General features: G+C 31.3%; 1 protein-coding gene across 4 annotated transcripts in view; it reads right to left on the bottom strand.

The window, feature by feature from the left end:
* greb1l (GREB1 like retinoic acid receptor coactivator) overlaps window positions 1-18588 on the bottom strand; it is a 147663-nt gene extending 129075 nt beyond the window's left edge. For all 4 annotated transcript variants that reach the window (XR_015477331.1, XR_015477333.1, XM_087238429.1 and 1 more), the window contains exon 1: window positions 18444-18588. The gene's annotated coding sequence lies outside the window, so the exon portion shown is untranslated. The remainder of the gene's footprint in view (window positions 1-18443) is intronic.
* Window positions 18589-19282: the final 694 nt, after the last annotated feature.

The following is a 19282-nucleotide window of genomic DNA, read 5'->3' as shown; positions in this document are numbered from 1 at the left end:
TCTAGGTAAAAAACAAAAACTTTTTTCCACTTTGAACACAATATATTTTATTTTGAGAAATAATTCAGCTAAATAATTCAAATCAATCATTGACTTTCGCACAGATTTCTTTACAATTTAAAACGGCATCTTTGGAGAGGTTTTCTGCTGGAGATACTCTTATTCTTAGATAGTCTTCCTATAAAACTAAAAAAAAAAAAAAAACTAATTAAACAAATCTTACACATACCATAGGACCGGTAGAGCAGAAAATTTTGGCGGTTTAAAACCTTGACTTTTCCAAACAGCGGTTTACCTCGAAAACGGTTATCGCCCCATGCCTAATTAGCCCCCTAAACACCTGCCAAATTAACCTGACTTGCCTTTAAAATGCACTTTAAGCTGAATATTATTCAGGCAAAATAACTACTAAAATATTGTGTACTGTCATCATGGCAAACATAAAAAATAAGTAGTTATTAGAAACTGAATACATTATGTTCAAAAATGTCAAATGTCAAAAAGTAGGCCTGTGCGATTTGGAGAAAATATCTAATTGCGATTTATTTATTTATTTATTTTTTTGACAGATATTGCAATTTCGATTTGATTTTGTACTCAAGCTTCAGCTTAACAATCTGTATCGTAGCTTCTTACTGCTAAAATGCAGTGAGTGTTAGTTTAAAAAAAGGAACTGAAAAGATATTAACTTCAACGTTTATTAAAATTTGTTTTTAAATATCTAGAAATTAACTACTATTTTTTCTCTAGAGCAATAAATGCAAACAAAATTACCTTACCTTTCTTTAAACACATTCAACTCAAATTAGGGAGATAATGTAGCTTATTCTAGAAACCAAAAATATAATTATAAAAATACAGAACACTTAGCAAACAAAAATGACTGATAAGAAGCAGATTGAAAAGTTCTGATTGGGCAGAATAAATTGTGTAAATCACTTAGATAAGACTGGCATTTGCTCTGGGTTGGGGAAATTAAATACTACATATATATTCCATATCGTAGTCTTGATTGCAATTAATCGCACAGTATTAATGCTTTATAATATATGATACCTTGGCTCAGTTGCTGCTTCTGTGTGGAGTTTACATGTTCTCCCTGCATTCACGTGGGTTTCCTCTGGGTGCTCCTGTTTACCCCACAGTCCAAAGACATGCCGTACAGGGTAATTGGGTAGGCTTAATTGTCCGTATTGTATGAGTGTGTGTGGATGTTTCCCAGAGATGGGTTTGCTGCTGGAAGGACATCCGCTGTTTAAAAACGTGCTTGATAAGTTGGCGGTTAATTTCGCTGTGGTGACCCCGGATTAATAAAGGGACTAAGCTGACAAGAAAATGAATGAATGAATAAAGCACAATAATGCTTTAATTTTTTTTTTTTGCAAATAAAACATTTTTTTTTTTTTTATCTTGATTTAGATTTTTTTTTGTCAAATATAACCTATTTTACTACAACATTTATCTTCAAAAAAAGCATTTGGAATGAGCATATTAACAGGGTATATGCATACAGACTTTTAATTTCAGCCAGCCAGTCTCATCACTTCAAAATTGCCACGTTTAAGGTCTGATTTCTTTAAAAATCTGACCTTCACTGCCTTATAGATATACAATGTATAGTGGGTATCAGTCCAGACAAGAAACACTGCAAATTACATTTCCCACCGCCATGTAAGGCTGTGTGATTTGGGGAAAATATTTATATGCGTTTTTTTATTTTATTTTATTTTTTAACAGATATTTAGATTTTTTATTTGATTTGCGATTTAATCTTGTAGTCAAGCTTCAGCTCAATAATCTGTATCATAGTTTCTTACTGCTAAAATGCAGTGAAAAGGAAAAGGAACTGAATCAGCTTATATTAGCAAACATCTCTAAAGTTGTACTTTGCTGTTGCTTGCTACTAGATTCAGTGTCACTGGCAATACTTTTAGTTTACTTTTTAACAAGACGCTCCTCATATAACCATCTGTGGTGCTTTTTAGGTTCTGGTAGTTGTATTTCGTCATGCTGTGGCAACAGTTCTGGTTTTGTTTGGTGACTGTGACCAAAACATATCTATATTACCGATGTGCTGTTTTTCTTTGATATTAATTAGTCTATTAATGCTTCTGAAGTGGCAGATGCCATGATCCCACTCGTTTGCGCTTTCCTGTTTGTTTGTCTTTTATTGTTGGCGTTCCGCATAGTTCTGTTGTGCAATTCTGATTGGGCAGAACGAAAGTGTGCTTATATCACAGCCTCTTGCGATTAACTAATCGCAACTTTTCAAATCGTGATTCGATTTCAATTAAACGCACAGCCCTACCGCCCTGTCTTTAAAATATGAAAGTTTATTTTACCGGCGAGGCAGTGGCGCAATAGGTAGTGCTGTTGCCTCACAGCAAGAAGGTCGCTGGGTCGCTGGTTCGAACCTTGGCTCAGTTGGCTTTTCTGTGTGGAGTTTGCATGTTCTCCCTGCCATCGCGTGGGTTTCCTCCGGGTGCTCCAGTTTCCCCCACAGTCCAAAGCCATGCGATACAGGTGAATTGGATAGGCTAAATTGTCCGTAGTGTGTGTGGATGTTTCCCAGAGATGGATTGCGGTTGGAAGGGCATTCGCTGCGTAAAAACTTGCTGGATAAGTTGGCGGTTCATTCCGCTGTGGCGACCCCAGATTAATAAAGAGATTAAGCCGACAAGAAAATGAATGAATGAATAAAGTTTATTTTACCGAAGTATTTTTAATGGAGTTTCTGCGCTAGCCTGCTGATCCTGATGGCGCTAGCTGTCTTGTTTTATGCTTGAACAACTAAATAAATGCTTAAGTTTATTTAACGGAATGTATTGTAATTACAAAACAACATTGATGCTGTACAAAGAACCTTATAAAATTAAAAATAGTCATATTAAGCTTTCCTTGGAAGTTTATTATTGGCTGAAAAGCACTAGCTGTGCATATACCCCACTGATAAGTGATACTATAAATCAACCGCAGGAATAAATTAAAGAAACAGCATCTATACGGTTTAATTGTAATTTAAACAACTTAATTGTCTGCTGATTTTGCTCTTCTTTGTTCGGGGATTGATCATCGTGTTACACAGATCAATACTGGATATTGAAAGCTGGCCCCTCTTGACTTTATTGATATCCAATACAGTTTATATTAGATTTTCTTCCAGCCCCCTTCTGTTATGACAGAAAAAGCTCAGCACACACATTCCCATGTCACAACACATTAGAATAATAAAACATCCGAGAAAGAAAGAATCCGAGATTCAAGGAGAAGGCCTTGTGAAGCTGTAACCATGGCAACGGGCAAACTAAAAATAAGAAATCAATCAACAATGAAGGGCCTAAGTCACATTCAGCTGCGTTATCTGTAGAGGAGATGTCAAGCAGCTTTCGGCAGAAGCTTTGTGTCCTCCCTGCAGGTTCCTGGCCCACGGAGACAAAGGGTTTCATGTATAACCATGGACAAGAGCTTTATAATGAAGGAGTGCAACCAACAAACACAGCAAACTCTCTTTCAATCACACTGTTGAAGCCGAATGTTGAATTTAAACTCAGGCTACAGGAAGAGGAGCTGACAGGCAAAATTGGAAACAAGAATGCAAGAATTTTCTTTGATATGGATGTAAAATGAAGATTCAAAAGCTCATTTAGGCCTTTTATACGCAACCAGATAATACCATTTGGCTTTAAACTGCCAAATGCCTGCAAAGGAGGTGAAATATTGCTTATTTTTGTTATTTTACAAGCTCTTTCAAAGAAACGCTGAAAATAGTTGGAAGTATATTGTTAATACCCCAATTATAAAGCTTTAAATTAAACCATCAGTAATTTTTATTAATAAGAATATGTTAGTTTTGACCTGGAAAATTGATAATCAATGTAACAACTCTGAGAAGAATTTGAAATGTCTCCTGTTTTAATGTGAGGTTACATAATGTGTATTTATTCAGTGAATATTCTGCTTCCTCTGTAACGAAACACCATTTAAAGCCATTTCAAGGATTTAAGTTTACAGAGTATACAGGAATCAGAGTGAAATTCAATACCTTTTAAGCCCTATTTTAAGACATTTTAAGACCTTAAAAACACTTTAGGTTTCAACCAGAAACACTGGCAACATTTTAACTAGCAGTGTATTTACTAAATATTAATATAAGTAACTAATCCAAAATTCAAACATTATTCACTGAATAAAAATAGATTTAATCTAGCTAATTGGCTAAGTTGGCACCCATAGAGCTGCAGAAATAATGGTGTTGCCTTGTTTACTGCAGTAAACAAAGCAGCATGGTGTAAAATCTAGTCGGATATCATTGATTTTATAAACTATGCAGCATTCTGATATTCTCAGATTTAATTCAGTCAAACTTTAGCATGCAACTTGGCATGGGCCAGTATAAGATTCTGACGGTATATGATAACCTTGGATGAAAAATCACTGTTTCACGGTATCGCGATTACAGGTCTAAAATATATTCTTTTTAAATGTCTGGGTAAAAACATTTCCCCCCTTTGAACACAATATATTTTATTTTTTGAAAGGTTTAAAATATTTTGGAGCAGTAAACATGTAAGACGAAATAATTAAAATGAATTATTAATTATGAATTATAAATTCTGAATGAATTATTAATTCTGCTGTCTACATTAGTTTAAAAAAACACTAATTTCTTTACAATTTAAAATGGGATCTTTGAATATTTTTTTCTGCTGGATTTCTTTCTGGATACTGTTGTCCTAAAATAAAATAAAAAAGTAAAAAAATGTAGGTGGTTTTAAAACCTTGACTTTTCCAAACCGCAGTATACCTTGAAAACAGTTATCGTCCCATGCCTACATACAATCAATCAATGCATAATCAAAACTGATATAAAATGTAATACCTTGCAAAATAGCATTTAAGACGGTTTAATAATTTTTAAGGGCCTTAATTTTATCTACATTAATTTATCAACTTTTAATACTTTTTAAGACCCCTCGGACACCCTGGTTTAAAAGAGTGGTTTGATCTTATTTTGCATTTAATTTACACTAAATATAATTTTTAAGTGAAACTGCTCCTTGTTGAGGCGATTCATTGCACTGTGGCGACCCCTGATTAATAAAGGGATTAAGCCATAAAGAAAATGAATGAATGAGTCCTTGTTGATTTATAAAATGGCCACTGGCACTTTGGTAGTCTATGATAGATTACAGTAAAACAGTATTCAATCTTTGGCACCTGATGATCGTATAGGTCTTATGATGCAAAATGATTGGTCTATGCAAGAAACTGAATAACATTTACTGTAATAATCAAATAAACAGCTTTGGCAAACTATTCCAAGATTGATCGGGAGCACTCTTAAAAATCTGAAGTCCCCAAATGGCTTTCACAGAGATGATACTGAAGAACCGACTTGTGGTTCCCCAAAGACCTTTTCAGTCAATGGTTCTTAAACAAACATTTTTTTTTTCCTTTAAATTGAACATTGTAATGATCCAATTAATCCATTTTCTTTAACAAACCTTTTGTGGGATAAAATGATTCATTGATGTTAAAGGTTTTGTTTTATGGAGCTACTGAGGCAAATACAGACCTTCATTTTTGACCCTATTTTTTTCCCCTAAAAGTAAGCACAAGCCTCTTGTTACACAATGACTTACAATGCTCAGCATAATTGAGTACACCCCATTTTAAAAATTAATATATGTTTATCCATTTCTCAGTGAATATAGGCAATGTATTTTGGTCTATCTAAACAAACTAGATTTATATTTCTTAAAATAATATTTTCATCACCAAACATATTTAGAAATTGAAAGACAATACAATGAAATTCAAGCAAAATATTGCAAAAACTACAACATTTAAACAAACATTTTTATTTTTTTGCTTCTCTTGAGTTTTCTTCTTTTTAAAATTTGTATTTAATGTTTTTCTATAACATAAATTTGGCTGTAGTAGTTTTTAGACCATTATCGTAAGTTATTTTGTTAGATTTGGCTTCAGTACTGACTAATTGAATGTATATGCACAAATATAATATTGTAAAGCTTCCTAATAAAATATTAATTTAAAAGATAGATTTGTGAGCACTGTGTATGTGGGATGCAATGAGTTTATCAGCTGATGCTGTTTGTTTAAGCTCATATGTCACTATGTAACATGAAGCTCATGCTGTGAACATGCTCAGGATTGTTTGAACAGGCTATTATGTATTAATGTTAACTTTCTTATACAGATTGGTCATTTTACATGACATGACCTCAATGTATTGTCAGAAGCCATTGTTATTCTTTGTCTTGACTGTCAAAGTGCCTATCTCAATGAGAAACATGATTAAAAATATCCACTTTTATTTTATTATTATTGAACAGTAAATTGTCAGCAATTATTACAGTAAATGAAACATAGTGAACTATAGAAGAAACATAGATGACTCCAGGGGGATAAAGAAATAAAAAAAAATTTAATAAAAAATTGAAATAAACAGATGAATGACCGCCACAATATTCATTTAATAATAATACAATTCAATAAGTTAAACAAGAAATAGATAGAAAGTAAAGCTTAAAACAAAAATAAAATATTAAGAATGTAAGTATTTCAAAGTAATAATGTTACAGGAGAATATAGGGCATGACAAGATAATGTTTTCCTAGCTTTAGTGTTTCCTGAACCGGAAAGTGTTTCAAAATATTATTTAAATTGTCTTATGAAGACCTTAAAAAGTGGTTTATTGTTGGAAAATTTGCAATTATGGATGTAATATTTAGCAAGAAAAAGAAAAAGATTTAGGAATTAGAACACTTTCTTAGTATTATTGTCCGTTTCAATAAAACCAAATAAAAATGGAATAAATCAACTCAATCACAAATTAGCAAAAGTTACCCCAAATATTTTTGAGTAGGTGCAGTACCAAAATAAATGTACAGTTGTTAACTTTATAATTTACAGAAAGTGCATATTGTGTCAATATCTGATGTAAATCTCTTTAAAAAGCTACTCACTGGGTAGAATCTGTGAATTCATTTAAAGACACTTCTCTGATTTTGTTCACAATAAGGTATTTGTATGGCAAAAGACGAACTTTACTTTGTCTTTACTTTACTCAGTTTGAACTTTGAAATAATTGTAAAATTGCTCCAGTAAGTAATAACATATGATTTTGAGACATCTTTACAGAAAAAGGCCATAATCTGTCATATTTGGGTAACTATCCCCTTTAATCAAGGTTTGTTTAAATATTTTAAGCAAAACTATAACTGTAGTCAACCCAAAAATAAAAAGTACTCATATTTACTCTCCTTCAAGAGTTCTTAAACCTTTATGAGTATATTTCTACTGTTGAACACATTGAAGAAATTTAGCTGAAAATCTGTAACCATTCATTTCCATAGTTTAAAAAAACATACTATGGAAGTAAATGGTTACAGGTTTTCAGCTTTCTTCAAAATATCTTCCTTAAATAATCTTCTTCAATAAAGACTTGTTAAATGTAAATGATGACAGCATGTTTATTTTTCGAGTGAACTGTCGTTTTTTTCTCCTATAGCCTACAGTATCACATTTTGTAACCCCCCTCCACCCCTCAAAAAAAGGGAAGCCAGTCAGTCAAAACCTCTTTCAAGAAAGAGAAAGAGATGTCTCCTTACACACTACGTGAAGACTGGCTGATGGCGGCAATGTAACAGAGGCTTTTCTTATCTCCTTCAGATTAACTTCCAATTGTTTTGGGCAAACAAAGGCAGCATCTTAGGAAACCACCCCCTAAAGGTCCAGATGGTCACCGTCCAAGACCCCTGACCTAAAGGCTCCGCCAGGGGACACAACTGCACATGCCTCCAGCACCGAAAGGCCACCCAGCAAACCTTGTCTTTTCAGCCAATCAAACATGGACTCACACTTTTATAAGCTCTAAGCTCGCGCTGATAAAGTGGCAGCTTAGCCAGTTGGTCTGGCTTACTAATCACCCTAGAGTGGTAAATTAGAAGCAGGAGGAACCAGATTGAATTACCACTAAAGGCTGATTGCATAGAGAGTGTATAACATAATACCTCACTAATGCCATCTTGATTAAAACCTGACCTTACTTGAGTCTTGGTGGTTTCCTTCCTATTCTCCTTCAACTTAAAGTTTCAAGTATACATTTTTTTCTTTAAATGTGAACATTAACATATGCACAGTCAAAAGCGCAGCCTTTCAAAGTACAAACATTTTACAGTGAGCATTAACACAAGAAAAAAAAAATTAGGATTAGTTTTTTCAGTCCCACTTTATATTAAGTAACTATTTTGAACTATTTATGTACTAACATAAAAATAAAATACAATGTACTTAATGTGTTCATAATATATTACACATGACTGGTGCTATTGAGAATGATCTAGGTAAGTTCAGATGCTATGTGTAGGTTTAAGGTTGATTAATGTTTAAGGGACATCATTAGTGTAATTATAAATGTAATAGCAGAAATTAATTACGTATGTAATTCTTTTTTTTTTATTTAAAGCACTCCATTAACTACTTTTTTTCTGCAGCTTAGATCTTCTTTTAAGTAAAAAAATAAAAATTAAAAAATGTATGATAAAAATTTCTGCATCACAGCAGCACAATCCCCTCACAACAAGAAGGTCGTTGGTTCGAGCCCCGGCTGGGTCAGTTGGCATTTCTGTGTGGAGTTTGCATGTTTTTCCCGTGTTCGCATAAGTTTCCTCCGGGTGCTCCGGTTTCCCCCACAGTCCAAAAACATGCGGTATAGGTGAATTGGGTAAGCTAAATTGTCCGCAGTGTATGTGCGTGAATGAGTGTGTGTGAATGTTTCCCGGTGATGGGTTGCAGCTGGAAGGGCATCTGCTGTGTAAAACATATGCTGGATAAAGCTGGTGGTTTATTTCACTGTGGCGACCCTAAATCAATAAAGGTACTAAGTCGGAAAAAAAAATGAATGAATGATTGACTGAATGAATATATGCACATGGACTTTTATTTTCAGCCAGGCAGCCCAAGGGCTTCCGGTGACTTGTCTTTCCATTAAAAAAATTTCACATTTAAGATGCAATTTCTTTAAAAATCAGCAATCTTCACAGCCTGTTAGATATACGATATGAAGTGGGTCTCAGATTGGACAAGAAGCACTGCATTAAATCCCATTTCCCCCCGCCATGTCATTAAAATATGACAGTTTATTTTACCCAAGTATTTTCAATGGAATTTCTGCGCTAACCTGTTGCTACTGAAGCAGCTAATGGTTACAACAGTTTTTCATCTCGTTTTACGTTTGAACAACTAAACATATGCTAATGTCTCCTTAACTGATTATATCTGAATTACATTACACCCTAAATGCTGTAAAAACAACCTTGTGAAATTGAAAATAGTCACAATAAGCTTTCACCGGATGTTTATCACTGGCTTTAAAACTCTGTGTATAAAGCCTATTATATTCTAATTTTAAAAGCATACCTTAAAGGTATAGTTCACACACAACTTAAAATCTCAGATTATTTACTCACCCTCAAGTGGTTTCAAACCAGTTTGAATGTTTTAATTCTGTTGTTTACAAAGAAGATATATCAAGAAAGCCGAAAATGCTTAAGCATTGACATCTGTAGTAGGAAAAACAAATACTTTTAAAGTCAATGGTTACATGTTTCCAGATTTCTACAACATATCTTATTGTGTTCAATAAAAGAAAAAAAAAAGGTTTGAAACAACTAAAAGTTGGGTAAAATGTTTCTTTTTTTTTGGGTGACCTATCCCTTTAATGTTACTGGAAAAAGTAATGTATTGTCTATTACGCCCAAAAGAGGGTGCAAGCGAGCACAATAAGCCAAAAAACAAGCAAAAAAAAAAAAAACAGATCAAGCCTCACATTTTACTGAAATGAAATGAAATTTAACATGCATAACCTAAGGGAAATTAGACAACTAGTAAAACGAAGTGCATCAGTAACCTGAAAAAAATGTGCTTCAACAGACAGCATAATGCTTGCAACATCATTTAAAATGCACAATATTACACTGCCATTCAGGATCAAGCTACTCATACCCTACACGTTTTCAACAACAAAATTAGCACGGATCTAGCATATGTAAAACTTATAAGTAAACTTTGTATGTTTACAGCACAAAATTTTAAGTATGTTTAATACACAAAATGAGTAGAAACACTGCTAATAAGTTATTTCTGAGATATATTTTATAGTAATATTATAATTTATACATATTTATAGTGCTATATGTTCCTATTGTGTTTGTCAGCTGTATTCAAAGGCCAGCTAGCATTTTCTATTATTTTTGTTTTAGACATAATAAAATAACATAAAATGTTATGAAATATTCCCAACTGACATGGTAAAAATGTGACTATGACACACCATTGACTACAGAACACATTGAGGTCAGAAGTGGCTCATTTTACTGCTGAAATTCAAAATGTTATTATGTCTTGATTGCAGCATTATATCATTTATATATTGCCTATAAGGTAGCTTCCCCAAATGGTGGTTGCCTCCATTTGAAATCCTTTAATGCACAGCAAGCTGATGAAGTTATTGCCAAGTTAAAATCTATCAGTTATGACACGATAGTTCCCTGCTTTGAATCAGGCAGACAGATAGAAAGGAACCACACATGAGAGAGAGAGAGAGAGAGAGAGAGAGAGAGAGAGAGAGAGAGAGAGATCATGTGTGTGTGCATGTAAATGACATAATCAAATCTAAAAGCTCATAGTAACACATGTTAACTTCCGCTCCGCAAATCTTTGTTAGCATGCTAGCTTGTTTGTTGATGTCTACTGGCTCCCTGATGAAGCACACGTCTGTGTCCTCGAGAATACACAGAGGAATGAAGGCTCCAGCAATTGTTACTGCAACTAATACTATGGCTATTACTAATGTTTGAGGGACAAGCTTTTATTTCAAACTGTGATCAAAACTGCATTAAACGATTTTCTTGCACACTTTCCAGCCAACCAGAATCAAAAATTTCAACAACTGTGGGTTAAATGTAAATAAACAATGACTCTCTCTCTTTGTTGAACTATGCGCACATCAATATCCCCTTTTATTTGTCAGTAAAAGTTTAATAAAAATGTATCATAATGTGTGAAAGTGTGGCAATGTTTTAACAAATACATAAAGCAACAAACAGTTTTCAAAGTTTCCAATAAAGCAAAATATTTAGCAGCACAAAATGTCACAATATTACTATTTTTATTATCGTTTTTATTTAAATAAGTGCAGCCTAAGAGAGTAGAGGAGTTTTTCGCCACACTAAAGACAGCTAAAATTATGTTTTTAGTAGGGTTGGGCAATGTCGACCAATTTGACATCGCACAATGTCTAATGTGAAACATCGTGATGAACGATAGCACTGTCGTCGTAGGCGGCAGTAAATTAATTATTAATTATGAATAAATAATTAATTCATAAAGAATTAATTATTTGTAGCCTACCGTTTCAACTACCTGATCCGCATGGTCTTTGTTTTACCTATAACCAAATCATAAATAAATAAAAATAAGCTACGCACAAGTTACCACGTCAATCACTTTTTCCGCAGGACTCTGGCATGAATAGGCAAAGTGATCATTATAACGACAAAGTGTCGTTATAATAGCATCGACAAACTTCAAAACCAACAGGCACCAACCAAGATTATCTGAGGTTTCCGTTAAAATTACTAAGTACAAGCATAAACCGAAAGACTGACGCCGTGACATGTTACCTGATAGTTTCAAAAGACCGAAGAGTAGTTAGACATAGACAAGATGAGTTAAATATCACGTTTAACAACTATAGTAAGACATGATCCAGCCGGTACATCCTTCATGAACTGTCCGACGTGCACTGCTCTCTGGCGTTTTGTGCTGACTGCTAAATCTCAGATGCATATGAATCGTGATGTCGGCTCAGCCTTGTGATGCTATGGGCCATCAGCAATGGTCGAAGGCATTGTCTATCGACCCACCCAACCTTAGTTTTTAGGTATAAATAAATATACATATAAATGTATCATCTTTAATAAAAAATGTCATAATGGTCTCAATAAATATCCATTTAGAAAAAGTAAGTTCAATATTGCTTTCATGCTGCAGACACATTTCTGGTCAGATTTTGGAAAACAAAAAACTTTTGAAGGTCTCTCTCTTTCTCTATCTATCTATCTATCTATCTATCTATCTATCTATCTATCTATCTATCTATCTATCTATCTATCTATCTATCTATCTATCTATCTATCTATCTATCTATCTATCTATCTATCTATCTATCTATCTATCTATCTATCTATCTATCTATCTATCTATCTATCTATCTATCTATCTATCTATCTATCTATCTATCTATCTATCTATCTATCTATCTATCTATCTATCTATCTATCTATCTATCTATCTATCTATCTATCTATCTATCTATCTATCTATCTATCTATCTATCTATCTATCTATCTATCTATCTATCTATCTATCTATCTATCTATCTATCTATCTATCTATCTATCTATCTATCTATCTATCTATCTATCTATCTATCTATCTATCTATCTATCTATCTATCTATCTATATATATATATATATATATATATATATATATATATATATATATATATATATATATATATATATATATATATATATATATATATATATATATATATATATATATATATATATATATATATATATATATATATATATATATATATATATATATATATATATATATATATATATATATATATATATATATATATATATATATATATATATATATATATATATATATATATATATATATATATATATATATATATATATATATATATATATATATATATATATATATATATATATATATATATATATATATATATATATATATATATATATATATATATATATATATATATATATATATATATATATATATATATATATATATATATATATATATATATATATATATATATATATATATATATATATATATATATATATATATATATATATATATATATATATATATATATATATATATATATATATATATATATATATATATATATATATATATATATATATATATATATATATATATATATATATATATATATATATATATATATATATATATATATATATATATATATATATATATATATATATATATATATATATATATATATATATATATATATATATATATATATATATATATATATATATATATATATATATATATATATATATATATATATATATATATATATATATATATATATATATATATATATATATATATATATATATATATATATATATATATATATATATATATATATATATATATATATATATATATATATATATATATATATATATATATATATATATATATATATATATATATATATATATATATATATATATATATATATATATATATATATATATATATATATATATATATATATATATATATATATATATATATATATATATATATATATATATATATATATATATATATATATATATATATATATATATATATATATATATATATATATATATATATATATATATATATATATATATATATATATATATATATATATATATATATATATATATATATATATATATATATATATATATATATATATATATATATATATATATATATATATATATATATATATATATATATATATATATATATATATATATATATATATATATATATATATATATATATATATATATATATATATATATATATATATATATATATATATATATATATATATATATATATATATATATATATATATATATATATATATATATATATATATATATATATATATATATATATATATATATATATATATATATATATATATATATATATATATATATATATATATATATATATATATATATATATATATATATATATATATATATATATATATATATATATATATATATATATATATATATATATATATATATATATATATATATATATATATATATATATATATATATATATATATATATATATATATCTATCTATCTATCTATCTATCTATCTATCTATCTATCTATCTATCTATCTATCTATCTATCTATCTATCTATCTATCTATCTATCTATCTATCTATCTATCTATCTATCTATATATATATATATATATCTATCTATCTATCTATCTATCTATCTATCTATCTATCTATCTATCTATCTATCTATCTATCTATCTATCTCTCTCTCTCTCTCTCTCTCTCTCTCTCTCTCTCTCTCTCTCTATATATATATATATATATATATATATATATATATATATATATATATTAGTGCTGTCAATCGATAAAAAAAAATTAACTAATTAATCACACCTTTTAAAAAAAAATAATCGCGATTAACCGCGATTAATCGCATTTAAAATACTGAAACTTGTCATTTTGCCTACTTAAATGTAAAATTCATGTAAACACAAGAAAAAAATATTTAAATTCAAAATATTATTGTTTAATAGAATTTTTGTTTAACTTGTAACACAGATTTCTTCATGTAAACAACATACCCACAATAAACCATCAAGATCCTGGCTTGACAGCCATATTTATAACAGAAACTAAAACACAGGCATGTTAATGACATTTAAATTTCAAAACAATCAATGCCAATAAAGAAAACATTGATTTCCATGTTGGATTCTAAGTGGACTGCAAAAAAATGCCAAAATACAGGAATTGCAGATATGGAAAATGAAAAATTATAATAATAAACTATAGAATACAAACTGTTGCACTCATTGTAAAGTTTTATTGCTGTGAGTTGAGAACATTAATTATAGAGTAGAAACAATTTTGCCTAATCCTCCTTTACATTCATCCAGTTGCTAAGACTACGAGTATCCCGCAAGTGCACAGAGACTCCCAAATGCCCGCAAATTAATGATAATTTCTTGCAAACCGGTCGTTAAATACATTGCACACCCCTCTCGCCCCTACTCAGATACATCGCTCACTCCGCCCCTGACACCCCTCAACGGGCCTGACACAGACACACACACAGACAGACACACACAACGCGCTGCAGATGTTTTGGCCCCAACGGCCTTCCATACTGGAGCGACTCCCCTCAGATTCAACACGCATGATCAAGTTCATCAAATTTGCTAAGCGTCCTAAACTAAGCGTCCTAAAGTATTACTGTATTTCACAAGGATTCTGACAGAACAACGCAAAGCATACACTTTCGTTGCGTTTAATGAGGAAACACGCTAAACTTGGAGGGCTCATGATGAAAGGCAGAGTAATGCCCTTTCTTTGACAGCTCGCGACTTCACCAGACGTTCTGAGTACATTTACATAAGACACCAATACTCCGATTTTAATATGATTAAGATAATACTCTTATTAAAATTCTACCGTGTAGCCTTAAAAGGAACCTTACCTTAAAGGAACACCGAGTCACGAAATGCGGAGGATTTTCTTTCTGTTCGCCATGCGGTATCAACTTACAACAGATGTCGAAAGTTAAAAATGAAACACCCGAAATTGCATGAAAATCTGGATAACTTGTGATGCAACTAATTGTTTTATACTGGAACTTGCCTTCAAAAAGTGCTTCCTTGGTCTTATCTACATTTATTGCATGTTGAACAAATTGCATGTTGAAGTAAAAAAAAAACCTGAACTGCGTTAATTGCATTAATTATTTAAAATTAATCGCATGCGTTAACACGTTAATTTTGGCAGCGCTAATATATATATATGTAAATACCGTCATACCGCAATAGCAATTTTTTTCAATATTACCGTAGTCGCATGACTCGGTAAAACTATAGGTCTTCTGAGAAAATTTGATCAGGTGAATGAAGCGAACAGGAGGTAGCGGAAACTACAATTCCCATCAGTCCAGACGTGGCCATCATCCTTTGCGGTCTGTTGTCGCTACAGATCCAGTAATGCGGAAATGGAGTGTGCTGCTGGTAGCGGGGATGAAAAAGAGCTGGAAATGATCGAACCTAAAGCGGGTTTTAAATCGGATGTGAGGAAGCATTTCAGTTTCTCTCTAAAAAGAGAACTGAATAGCTGTGTTGTCGCGCGCATTCTGATCAGCTGTGTTGACGCGCACGTACTGTAAAGCGGGGCGGAGGGTGTGTCGCGTCGCGGGGGCACTTTTGATCATTTTGGAAGGGCACTTTCTATACAAGACTAAAAAGGGCATGTGCACTGCACAGGTTGAGCCCTGTGTGTGCACGTGCCTGCAAGTTGGGGAATACGACTAATAACAGTCATGGGGACTGCAGAATACAGCACACTGTTCAGATTGATGCTGACATTGATTTGTACCACTCATGGCTTGTCCTCTCAAGTGGGGAAAAGACAATGCACAACGTTACCCACAGCTGTCAACCTGGGCCAAGTCATATCTCTGTCCCAGAAACCTCAGTCCCAAATGAGAGGGTTTTTTTCTTTTGCAGGGGACATTGTAAATGCCCAGAGATACCAGCTTTTACCAGATTATAGTTATATGATAATTTTCCTTAAAACCCATCTCTATCTAAGTGAGTGAGTGATTGATTAAATGTTGAATGTGATGAGTTTTCAACAATACTAAATTGAAACTAAATTTTATTTACATGGTTTAATAATTTTTTGTTATTAAAATTGAAAAATTGAAGTTCCTGTTTCAAAGCTTACAGATAGACGGCTAATTTGTTTGTCATTGACTTTTTTGCCACTTTTTTTGGGGTATTTTCATTAGTTTTGTTTTTCCTGTAAATGATTCAATAAATACTGTACCGTGCCATTCCTACCGAGGTATTACCGTACCGTGAAATTCTGATACCGTTACATCCCTAATATATATATATACATATATTTATTTATATTATATTTGTATAATTTTGCTCTCTTTCAGAATATCCCATGATGAGAAATGCTCATTAAATGTGAATAAAATATTTTATGGGGTCTAGGTCATCAAAAAATATCTTCACCTTGACTTCACAAGAAAGACCAAAGTCAAATATAAGATAGCAAAAACAGTGAACCTTCTGCTTTCTATTCTGAGGTGTATTTTCAGTGTCATTAGCAAATGCATGTTTAGGAGTCCAGTTTTCTCATAGCTGGCTTTTGACTTAGGCTCCGAAGTGTCTGTGACCTCTAAGGCCACCGAGCAGAAATATTCAGGGGGTGGGAAAGAATGAGGCTGTGAGGACACAGGAATGTGACCAAAACATTGCCTTTAAACCTTCAGGTCATGGGACCTTGAAGGACTTCAGATGAATGTCCAGTTTAGATGGGAATGTGGTCGAGATAAACTGGTTTACAGGCACTGAACCAAAACGGCAACTTACTGTAAGATTCCTTGTTTATTGTAGATTGAATAGGAGACTTTACAATGTTAACACCCGTTTGTCATAATTATCGCTTTGTTTATCAGTTTAGCTAATTAAGCAAATATATCAGGTATTTGACACTTTCTAAAAATAAGCCAATTTTGTTAAATGTTGACCTGTTAAAATATCCAAAACAACATTGCTAAAAATAAGTTTCAAAAGGTTTTCATATTGAGACAATATAAGAACAGTTCTGTGAACAGTTTAAAAAATATATGCATATATACATATGGAATAAAAATTGTCACAGATAATCACAGATGCCAAATAATAAACCTTATTTTTAGAGGTTTACAGTTTTCCTTTTCAGCATTCATATTGGCATAAATCTTTAACTTAAATATTTTTTGCTTAATGACTTGCAACAGTCTTAAAATGACAAAAAAAAAAAAAAAACTGGAGATTTAAGTCTTTTCTTTAAACCTAGAATGTTTTATTTTTATTATATACATATTATTATTACTGTTATTATAATCTAGTACCCTCATAACCAACATAAGCGAACCAAAACAAAGCCTCTGTATACATATACATACACAAACAATAATAGCCCATCAAACTATCAGTTTTGGCAACATTGTTATCACTAGAATCAAATGAGGGTGTATCCTTTAAGTTAGAAATGTATGGCCCCTATGGTGTGATTTAACGTTGATGCATGACTCCTAAACACATCATATTAACATCAGGCTAAGGTATTTAACTTATCGTAAATATTATATTAAGGCCATTTAATTAAGAATGCAAAACGGAGAAAAGTTTGCGTTGTATTATCTTTTCACATTTTCAGTCCTGTAAGCATCTGTTTACTGACATGATGTTGATAAAGTTAAAGATCCATGATATGCTATCAAGCTTCATTGCTTTCAAGCAGACATTGCGTAATTCTAGAAAACCAAGCACAGAGAGTAGTCACGCTTTTTCATGTGCATCTGAAGTAGTTTTGCCATCAGTCTTGACTCAACCTTGAACCTAGCGTTATCACGCAATGGAAAATAAAATGAAATAGCACCGTTCAGAATAGCCAGTACTTACCGAATTAGGTGAGCAGGTTATCGGTTTCGTCCAGATGTGTGAGCTAATGTTTCTCTTGCTTCTCTTTCAGCTGATTTCACTTCATTTTGCCTCTCTCGCGCACTGACTGACTGCTTGGGAAGCTCGATATGACGTCGGCTGGACTGACTGTACGTTCTGTCACGTCACGTACCGTTTGTTTTCAGCGTGCTTATCTGCCCAAAACATCCAGCTCCGTGAAATTAAACAGGGACGAACTAATGTTTTATTACTGTTTGTGATTTTGGGATGTTCAAACTATATACTTAATGTGTTTTCTAAAGTAATCATCATAAATCTAACTAAATCGACATAAAGCACATTAACAAACACACAATTTCTTAATTGTGAAATATTGTGGACAAAAACAATTGTCCATTTCCTAATTAGCCAGTATAAGCTGTTTACATATTTCATTACTAACCAACAAATTGCCAACGTTTTTTCTTGTTGCACACTATTAGACTGTGACAGGACAACAAAAAGACAATTTGAACAATGGATTCATTAAACTTTTTTTTTTTTTGATATGTCAAATGTCTTTAAAGTTGATGCAACTTCTTAATAATGGAATAAAAAGATGTATGAAAATAGTCAAGCCAGTGTACAAAGCGTATTATTAAAAATATTAAACACATAAGCAGAGAATCTGTATCTTCTATTTGTGTTCAGACCATTGGTTCGACCTTCAGAAAATCATAATAGGCTCATAACCCAGTCAGGTCCATATTTTAAAGGTACAATTAGGAGGAACGGGACTGCAGCGCCCACTGCTGGACAATTGGGTGAAGGCTCATGATTTTTCTTTTTTCTTTTTTTGA

This window comes from Danio rerio, chromosome 2, assembly GCF_052040795.2.
Source record: "Danio rerio strain M-AB ecotype USA chromosome 2, GRCz13ab, whole genome shotgun sequence".
Classification (NCBI taxonomy): domain Eukaryota; kingdom Metazoa; phylum Chordata; class Actinopteri; order Cypriniformes; family Danionidae; genus Danio; species Danio rerio.
Note: the sequence above shows the minus strand (reverse complement) of the source record. Positions and strands in the feature narration are given on the sequence as shown.